Here is a 10,779-nt window from a genome sequence, read left to right as displayed (position 1 = left end):
GGATACTACACCAGGTGCCCCTTCATTCTTAGTGGGTTCCTATAACTGTCTCTGCAGGGCTGTCCGGTAAACTCAGCTGCAGGACACAATTGAGGCTCAGGACAGAAATCTTTCTTCCAGGCAGGAACTGAGAATGCCTGAGGGTTTATGTAAATAGAAGCGAGAAAAAGAGCAAATGACTGAAGGCACCAACTAAGCTAGAGAGAAAAGCCAACTCTAATGACCCCTCCCTCTGGCAGAAGCATCCTGTTCACTGTTTATGACTCCAGATCAGTAGCAGCCTCCTCTAGGAGGCGAACAAAGTTGGAGGTGAGAAAAGGACCTTCTCCAGTCCCCTCACCCCATCCTGAGGGAAAGGGCTTTTAAAAGTACATTTGAATTGAAAAAGAAACAGAAAAAGCAGTATTCTTTGCTGCTTTTATGGAGTAAGCATAAATGCTGAGATAACAATAAGCAAGGAAAATAGCCAATTGTTTTTCTTCTTCTTTTCTGTAAAGCTAGGTTTAGTAATCTGCAAAGTTTTAACAAAGAAAAAAATGGAAACAATAAAAGAGTGTGTAAGAGCATCAGATAATAATACAGATGTTTTAAATGAATTTAAGTGTCTGGAACTAGACAAAATGCATTCCTGGGATACTGTAGGAATTGGTACATGTGTGCTGAGTCACTGTAATTACTCTTTGAGGAATCGTAGGACGCGTACGGAGAAACAAAAAAAACTGGGGGAAAAATCTCAAATTTTCACAAAAAGAGGAAAAAATTTAATTCTCAAACTAGGGACTGGTAATGTCAAACCCAAGTTCATGTGCCCAATACACAGTGAGGCCAAACAAACCAAAATGTCGGAGTTTGGAGCAGAGAAAGGTTGGAGTTTGGAGCAGAGAATGGTTTATTGCAGGGCCAAGGAAGGAGAACGGGTGGCTGTGCTCAGAAGACCCAAACTCTTTGATGGTTTTCAGGGAAGTTTTTAAAGGCAACATTTGGGGTGCTGGCTGCAGGGTGTATGACTTTCTTCTGATTGGTTGATGGTAAGGTGACAGGGTGGTGCTCCAGGAATCTCAATCATCAGCCTTCTGGTTCCAACCAGTCTGGGATCTCAGTAAGTAGTTAACCATCCTCTCCCTAGGTGGGGGCCTTAGTTCCTGTAGAACAACTCAAAGATGTGGGTCAGATTGTTATGTATGTCCCTTGAGGAGGAACTAGGACTCTGTTTTATCACTGCATTATTGTTTCTTCACTGCTTTTCCTTTGTTCCTGCATTCCCTTACTTAGTAACTGCTTGAATCTGCCCTTTGGAACTCAGAGAAGGTGTAGCTGAAGGCTTTTTTTCCTACAAATAAGAAACGGGAACATGAAAAGGCTTTGGTACCGAGGAGGGCCCTCCAACACATCCCCCCCCCCCCCCACCGCTCAATTTCACTAAATTTGAAATTTAAATTTTTGGTAAAATCATGAATAAACACCACTATACAAATAGTTTGCAAAGACTTATGTAAGAATGAAATGATGATAGAAGTCCTATTATGTGTCTGTAAACAGATCTTTTCAATCCAGTCTATTTTTAAAAGGGGGCATGGTGGGGTACAGTTGTGGTGGCAGATTGATTGAATAAAACAGAAATTACAGCAAAATGATGAGCAGAATCTATCATATTGTCCTTGGGAACAAGATGAAGAAATGTTGACAGACGAATCAGCAGTTTGAACCTTCCAAACAGTGTTGATGAGTTAATATATCAGAGTCAACTTGTCTGGGTGGCATCTTTACAAGGGTTTACCCATCACTGTCTTATTTGGCACCTTTCTCAGTGTTAAAAAATAAAATTCAACCAAAACATTTGAAGATCTAATAGCCTTTATTAAGCGATTCATGAATCCAGCAGCATCCCATTTAGCAAGTAGAATCGCTCTTGGAGGAGTGGTACAAAATAGAAGGCTTTTATAGAAAGGATAGTGGAACAAGAAAGTCATTAGCAAAAGAAAAGAATGGGTCCTTTGGGACAAGGACTTCTTCTTAGGGTTGGGTGGGGAGTGGGCTGTGGTAAGCAAGCATCTTTATCATGCAGACTACCTTTCTTTCCTCTGGGGCGAAGTGGGGGAATGGAGAGGCCCCAGACAAATTACCTCTTCGGTATCATGGGCTTTAACACAAGTGATTTCATTTTGCGCCTGTGGTATTCTCTTTAATGTCAGTAATTTACACGTTGGCACAGAAAGTGTGCTTACAAGGTTTAACGATTATCCCTAACTAGAAGGGATAGTTAACACAATGGCTTAGCTAAAGATTCCCAACTATCTTCACAGCTGGAATCTCAATCCCAAATCAACAGGTTGACATTTTATCTAGAAAAAATGTAAAGAGATGTTTTTAGGTTAAAAAAAAATTGTGCAAATATAGGAAGGAGGAGACCAGGCTTGGTAACAACTCATAAAACAACACAAAACAAATAAAGATGTAGAAGGTTTGATTGTTTATGGGTTAAAGTGAACCATCTCTACACTCTAGCTGTTGAAAAAGCGCATATTGCTTTCGGCCAAATTATCAGAAACACAATAATCATTTATTGAGAGGGAGTTAGGAGCACTGGCTCTGGAACTAGACTGTCAGTGTTCAAGTACTAGCTCTGCTACATTGGGTGACCTTGGACAAATTATTTAATCTCTTTGTGTCCTTGATCCTCCATTTAAAAAATGAGGGTAAGAATAAAGCACACTTAATAGGGTTCTTTTGAATACTGAAAGATAATACATGTAAAACAGGGTAGCGCTCTATACATGTTAGCTGTTATTCTGTTCTGGGCACTTTACAAACTTTGTTTGCATGTATTTGTGTGTGGCTTTTATTTAATTGCATGTATTTATTGAAAAATAAATATTAAATATTAAAATAGGACTAGGACTTCCCTGGTGGTGCAGTGGTTGGGAATCTGCCTGCCAGTGCGGGGGACATGGGTTTGAGCCCTGGTCCAGGAGGATCCCACATGCTGCAGAGCAACTAAGCCCGTGTGCCACAACTACTGGGCCTGCGCTCTAGACCCTGCGAGCTACAAGTACTGAGCCTGTGTGCCACAGCTACTGAAGCCTGTGCGCCTGGAGCCCGTGCTCTGCAACAAGAGAAGCCACTGCAACAAGAAGCCCGCGCACCTCAACAAAGAGTAGCTCCCTCTCGTCATAACTAGAGAAAAGCCTGTGCGCAGCAACAAAGACCCAATGCGGCCAAAAATAAATAAATAAATTTTAAAATATATATATTAAAACAGGACTGAAAGATATACACTGGGGGCTTCCCTGGTGGCGCAGTGGTTGAGAGTCCGCCTGCCAATGTAGGGGACACGGGTTCAAGCCCTGGTCCAGGAGGATCCCACATGCCATGGAGCAACTAAGCCTGTGTGCCACAACTACTGAGCCTGTGCTCTGGAGCCTGCGAGCCACAACTACTGAGCCCACGTGCCACAACTACTGAAGCCTGTGTGCCTAGAGCCTGTGCTCTACAACAAGACAAGCCACTGCAAAGAGAAGCCCGTGCACCACAATGAAGAGTAGCCCCTGCTCACTGCAGCTAGAGAAAGCCCGTGCGCAGCAACGAAGACCCAATGCAGCCAAAAAATAAATAAAATAAATAAATTTATAGAAAAAATAGATATACACTGAAAAATTCTTCCTTGATTACCAGACCTTCTCCCCAGAGATAAACCATTGCTCAGAGTTTCTTGTGTACCTTTCATTATTATGTACAAATGGATACATAAGACTACTATGTTCTGTAGCTTGCTTTTTCCCTCATATATACTGTGTATCTTGGAGACTCTCATATCAGCACACATTGATTTACTCCGTTCTTTTTTAAGCTTCATAGTATTCCATTGTGTGAGGTACCATAATTTGTTTACCCTGTCCCCAGATCAGGGTCATTTATGTTTGTATGCAGTCTTCTGCTTTTACAAACAATGCTGCTGTGGCTTCTCTTATAGCTCAGACGCTGGAGTCAGATGGACTGGGTTTAAATCCCAGTGCTGTCACTTATTTACTCTGTGACCATGTCTTAGCTTCACCAGCCTTAATTTCCTCAAGTGTAAAATGGTGATAATAATAGTGCCAAACTCATGGGGTTCTTGTAAGGATTAAACGTAAAGCGCCTTAGTGCATAGTAAGCTCTCAACAAATAGACAATGCTGCTATTTTTTAGTTTCCAACTTTATTTACATTTGAGTTTCTCTGTAGGGTGAATTCTTAGAAGTTGAATGGCTAGATCCAAGGGTGTTTATTTAAAATTGATAGATAACGTCAACTTGTTTCTGTGTTGGATAGTCTCTTTCTCCTCTAAACATACACTGCCTTTCACCACTCTGCTTGGTACCCCAGGAGGCTTACCTCCATGAAGACTCTTATCAGCAGTGTCTTTGCCCACCAACTTCCAATCAGGTTCCCTGTGAGAAACACTAGCGCCAGATGGAAGGGCAGGAGAAAGGAGCTCCGGGCTTGTTAGGCAGTGGCTGCATTCCTTTTCCAGAAGCCTGTTTGGCAACTCCTCCGCGGTGGCTACCGCTCCCTCCACGCTCCAGTAAAAGCTCCCTCCTCTTGCCGGTTCAGGCCTGGTGGCAACCACTTCCTGCAGCTGCCTGTCCTTGGGTGCTTCGCCAACCCTGATACGTTCCCTCAACCCTCACATCTCTATAAATAATCTTTTCGTTAATCTTCCTTCAGTTACCTCTTAACATGCCATCTGACTGTTACACTAGCCAATTTACACTCTCTCTAATAAATTGAGAATACTTGTTTTCCCACACTTTTGGCAATCCTGTCATGCCAAACGTTTTTTGAGCTTTTACTTAGCATTCACCCTTATTTCTTTATTTTTTCTGGGCACCGATGTTGTTATTTATCTTTCATCACAGATAGTTTTTCCTGTTGAGCTTCTGTTTCTTAAAGGCCATTGCATAAGTATGATCTCAGTCCCTTCAGGCTGCTATAACAAAATACCACAGACTGGGTGGCTTATAAACAATAGAAATGTATTTCCTACAGTTGTGGAGGCTGGGAAGCCCAAGATCAAGCCCAGTCAGCTGGCGGATTCTGTATCTGGTGAGAACCAGCTTCCCGGTTCATGTGTGTCTTCACCTGGTAGAAGGGGCGAGGGAGCCCTCTAGGGTCTCTCTCTCTCTCTCTCTTTTTAAAAAAAATGAGGTATAGTTGATGTACAATATTAGGTAAGTTTCAGGTGTACAACATAGTGATTCACAATTTTTAAAGGTTATACTCCATTTATAGTTATTATAAACTTTTGGCTATACTCCCTCTGTTGTATTATATATCCTTGTAGCTTATTTATTTTATACATAGTAGTTTGTACCTCTTAATCCCTTACCTCTATCTTGCCCCTCCCCCCCTTTCATCTCCTCACTGGTAACCACTCATTTGTTCTCTGTATCTGTGAGTCTGTTTCTATTTTGTTGTATTCACTAGTTAGTTTATTTTTTAAATTCCACATATAAGTGGTATCGTACAGTATTTGTCTTACTCTGACTTATTTCACTTAGTATAATGCCCTCCAAATTCATCCATATTGCTGCAAATGACAACATTTCATTCTTTTTTATGGCTAAGTAGTATTCCATTATGTATATATACCACTTCTTCTTTATCCATTCATCTGTTCATGGACACTTAGTTTGCTTCCATATCTTGGCAATTGTAAATGATGCTGCTGTTAACGTTGGAGTGCATGTATCTTTTTGACTTAGTATTTTTGTTTTTTTTGGATAAATACCCAAGAGTGGAATTACTGAGTGATATGGTAGTTCTATTTTTATCTCTTTGAGGAACCTCCATACTGTTTTCCATACTTGCTGTACCAATATACATTCTTACCAACAGTGTACAAGGGTTCCCTTTTCTCCACATCCTCGCCAACATTTGTTATTTTTGGTCTTTTTGATGGTAGTCATTCTGACAGGTGTGAGTTGATATCAAATTGTGGATTTGATTTGCATTTCTCTGATGATTAGTGAGATTGAGCTTCTTTTCATGTGCCTGTTGGCCATCTGTATTTCTTCTTTAGAGAAATGTCTGTTCAGGTCTTCTGCCCATTTTTTAATTGGTTTTTGTTTTGTTTTTTTTTAACTTTAGTTATATGAGATGTTTATATATTTTGGATATTAACCTCTAGGGTCTCTTTTTTTTTAAATTTCTTTTATAAGGGCACTAATCCCATTAATGAGGGCTCCACCTTCATGACTTAATCACCTCCCAAAGGCCCCCACCTCCAAATATCATCCTGTTGGGGGTTAGGTTTCAACATATGAATTTGGGGGGGGGGGGCTACAAACATTCAGTGTATAGGAAGATAAATATTTCCTCAATATTGTATTAGTTAAGTTTTCAGAAGTCCAATTAAGAATATCACAAAAGTCAACCAAAATTATTTTAAGAGTTATTGGAGACTCTAATACTTTAAAATATTATATGCTGTAAGGAATCGTTATAAATTCTGTTGGGTGTGATGATGACACTGTTGGTAGGTTAAAAATAAAAAGTCCTTATCTTGGGCTTCCCCGGTGGCGCAGTGGTTGAGAGTCCGCCTGCCGATGCAGGGGACGCGGGTTCGTGCCCCGGTCCAGGAAGATCCCACATGCCGCAGAGTGGCTGGGCCCGTGAGCCATGGCCGCTGAGCCTGCGCGTGCGTACTGCAAAAAAAAAAAAAAAAAAAAAAAAAAAGGGCTTATCTTTAGAGATATCCTCAAAACACTTATACGTGAGATGATATGATATCTATCTAGATTTTTTAAAATTTTTATTTATTTTTATTGGAGTATAATTGCTCCAGAATATTGTGTTAGTTTCTGCTGTATAGTGAAGTGGATCAGCTATATGTATACCTATATCCCCTCCCTCTTGGACCTCCCTCCCACCTCCCCGCCCCCCTCCCCCCACAGATATCTAGATTTACTTTAAACTACTCCAGATAAATAAAAAATAGAGTGTGAGGAATACATGGACCAAGACTGGGAAAATGTTGATAACTGTTGAAAGTAGGTGGTGTTTCATTATATCCACTTTTTTCCATTCTATACCCATTTATTATCCCCACTCCTATTTGTATGAAAATGTTCAAAATAAGAAGTAAACAAATGGGAATGCCCTGGTGGTCCAGTGGTTAGGACTCTGCACTTTCACTGCTGGGGGCTGGGGTTCGATCCCTGGTCCAGGAACTAAAATGCAAGCTGTGTGGTGAGGCAAAAAAAAAGTAAACAAACAAGAAAAGCCCATAGCAATAACAAACAAAAGGTAACTAAGAAATTCAAATAGGGGAAAGAATGGCCAGCACAGTCCCCAGGAGAGGCTCTCTAGCCTGCCTCAGCCCCTGGCTCTCAGCATCCGCCGGACCAGCCCTGCTCAGCCCAGGCGAGATAAAGGCGATCCTCATTTTCAGCACCCATGGTGCTGGGCTGCACCCTGCAGGCCTACAAGCCCTGTACTTGCCCATCCTTGAGAAGGAGCCGAGAGTCAGCGACAGAGACATCTGTGGTTAATGGGTAGAGGGATCTCACACGGTGCTGGAATGACACCCCAACTGTGTGTGGCGGACGATGGGCAGGACATGGCAGTAGTCTTCGTTCCCGGGGGAAGAGAGAGGTTACCAGTTACAGGGGGAATTGACTTAGGGTTGGCTTACCAGTTACCGGGGAAATAGCAGAGGGACATACCTCTCATTGCCCCTTTGATAAACTATCAAGGTGTAGATGTTCTGATCTAAGATAAGAACAGTGACTAGCTGGCGCTGGTGCAAGTATGTAGGAAGGTCAGTCATGTGAGTAGGGTGTAGGTGAAGCAGGCGCCGGTGGAGCAGGTAATGTACAGAGAGCGAGAGAACAGCCAGCTTGAGTGGCCTAATCATACACGTGGGAACTTTCCAAGTTCTACCAGCCCTATGGTAAAGATACGCAACAGCAAATCATCAGGAGACTTTCCATTTGGTACCTAAGAGAGATGAAAATGTAATTTCCTAGAAGGAGGATTATTAATTGTAGGATCTAATGACAAACTGACATGTAGACATTATATAACATTGTATTTTGTCTTCCATGTGGATTCTTCAGAGAGTGAACTTGGCATTTTAGATCTAATTCAAGTATTTTGGAACATTAGATAAGTGTTTTTGAAAGTGTCTGTGAACTGGTTTTAATTTTCCATGTAGACAGGAATAGAAATGGTGATGGGAGTAATGATACTAGAGACCAATATGAATGAGATTATTACATAAATTGATGCACAAAATAAGCTGAAGATCTCTGAGACTCGCATAGCAGGAGCTCCAAGCTGTACTGTATGTATCAGATGTAAAAAAAAAAAAGAATCTTCCTGTGATCCAAGAAATGTCAATGGTGGTGATATAAGTATAAATGTGCCAAACCTGCCTTCTTTCAGATAAAAAATTTAAAAGGTTACTCCCAGGTAAAATCCAGAGGGAAAAGTCATCTAAGTTTACCATTCACTTGTTCACCCAAAATAGGGGAGAGTCTTAGCTTTTGCTCTTGGATTGAAGCCAAGGTACTATATACAAGTTGTACAAAATTAGTATGTGGAGTTCAATGTTGCTTTCCTTGCTCTGTGATTTTAAAGAAATCGAGTAGTTCCTGTATGATTTTTTTTTTCCTTTTCTAAACTGCATTTCTATGCCCACCAAAGGCATGTTCTAGTATTGGCTACTGTAGTATTCAATATTTCAAAAAGTGTTTGAAACATTTCTTTAACTATCAAAACCCAAAACCTTGGCGTTTGAATGGGTATCATTGAATGCTGATGATACCCATCATTGAATGGGTATCATCAGCATTCCTTAATTCTGTCTGCTATTTGTCACAATTGTTATTTAAAGAACCAAATATGTATTGCATGAAGACATTGTACCCTTTTTCCCTTAGTTAAAATAAATGCCAAAGTACCTGGAAAAATAATTCAAGTGAACAATTCAGTAAGTCCATATCTCAGTATGATCTGCATTCCATTAGGTATGACTATGAACATTTAATCAAAACTTTGCAGTTGTAATTTTATGTTCACATTGTATTTGAATACCTCCCAATATTTTTGAAAGAAAATTTTCAAACACACGTGTATTGCCTGTCCACAGATTTCTCACGCTTTTTTTATTTTGAAAAATTTCAACTATACATGAAAATGGAAAGACTAGTACTGTGAAAGCCTGTATACCCTCTACCCAGATTTAACAGCCATGTTTTTGATCTCTCTGCATATAGCTTTTTTTAACCGAACAATTTGCAATTCTTCGTGACACTTTTGCTCCTTCTATTTCTTCCCTTTCCTCCTGAGCTTTTCATTGTCCCTGCTCAGAACCCTTCACCAATTCTGCTTGCTGCTTGCCCCTTGAACCAGGCATTCTAAATGACTCCAGCTCCATCCTTTGTCTTCAATTAAGCACTAAAACATTTTGTCGCTTATTAAAGGAATATCAGGCATCAGTAAGAAGATGGAGAAAATCTGCTTTGTGTGGGAGAACTCAAGAGAATGTTCTGGCCTTTGGGTGTTGACTGAAAAACCATACCCCGAAGCTATTCAGAGGAAGGAATGTAGGTAAAAAGCAAAAATGATTTTGCATGTTAGAGGCTTAGGGAAAAGATTTGATGGCAAATAAGGCAGACTATCATCTTTCTCAATTATAAAGTTGTGGGATGCCATCTATCCATGGTAAAGACCCATCTCCCCCATCTCCACACATAAAGTGGACAATTGCAAACCCCACTGACACAGTATACATGGTAACCCCAAATATACAGGTCTTAGTGCTTCACAGGGTTAATCGATCTATTTTGCTTGAAAGGACTGCATCTAATCCTTTAAGTATTAGGGAATGGATTGCTAATCCATAAACAAAAGAGAAAAGCAAGTCCCTGTGCTACCTGAATGATAGGTAAATCTTCCATTCAGGAGTTCATTGCTATTAAGGAGACAACACCTCTGCTGAGAATTAAGCCTAAACTGAGGTAAAGTGGACCTTGAGATTAGGAGAGAAAAAGAACCAGTACACAGTGCTGATGTGTCAGGTAAAGAACAAGGAAGGAGGCAAGCTCAGTCCTTTAGTAAGGGGGGTGTGTGTGTGTGGGTGTGTGTTTAAATAGAATAAGAAAACTGGATGTTTAAATCAACAAAATGCAGAAGATAAATTAGTGTGTAAGATGGGCATTAATAAGCATATATTTTACTATTGGAAAAAAAAGTTTTAAAAAAAGGAACTAGTTTAAAGCAAGATAGTTTCCTTTTTAGTTTTCTTTTATTTACCAAATATGGTAAAACTGTAGCAGCTACAGATTTAACAGAAGTAAAACAGATGATGTTATTAGGAAGTCACAAATGCACTGGTTTTAGACTTTGTTGGCTTTTAAAAATAAAACAGGGACTTCCCTGGTGGTGCAGTGGTTGAGAGTCCACCTGCCAATGCAGGGGACACAGGTTCGAGCCCTGGTCTGGGAGGATCCCGCATGCTGCGGAGCAACTGGGCCCGTGCACCACAACTACTGAGCCTACGCTCTAGAGCCCGCGAGCCACAACTGCTGGGCCCACGTGCCACGGCTACTGGGGCCTACACACCTGGAGCCCGTGCTCCGCAACAAGAGAAGACATGACAATGAGAAGCCCGCGCACCGCAACGAGGGGTAGACCCCGCTGGCCGCAACTAGGGAAAGCCCGAGCGCAGCAGCGAGGACCCAACACAGCCAAAAATAAAATTAATTAGTTAATTAAAAATAAAATAAAACAGTTGCCC

The 10,779-nt window shown here is 40.9% G+C and overlaps 1 pseudogene; it reads left to right on the top strand.

Moving 5' to 3' along the window:
- Window positions 1–7,907: 7,907 nt before the first annotated feature.
- On the top strand, window positions 7,908–9,457 carry LOC109551477 (AP-3 complex subunit sigma-1 pseudogene; annotated as a pseudogene).
- The last annotated feature ends 1,322 nt before the right edge of the window (window positions 9,458–10,779 follow it).

Source organism: Tursiops truncatus, chromosome 10 (assembly GCF_011762595.2).
Source record: "Tursiops truncatus isolate mTurTru1 chromosome 10, mTurTru1.mat.Y, whole genome shotgun sequence".
Classification (NCBI taxonomy): Eukaryota; Metazoa; Chordata; class Mammalia; order Artiodactyla; family Delphinidae; genus Tursiops; species Tursiops truncatus.
This window is presented reverse-complemented; position numbering and strand designations above follow the sequence as displayed.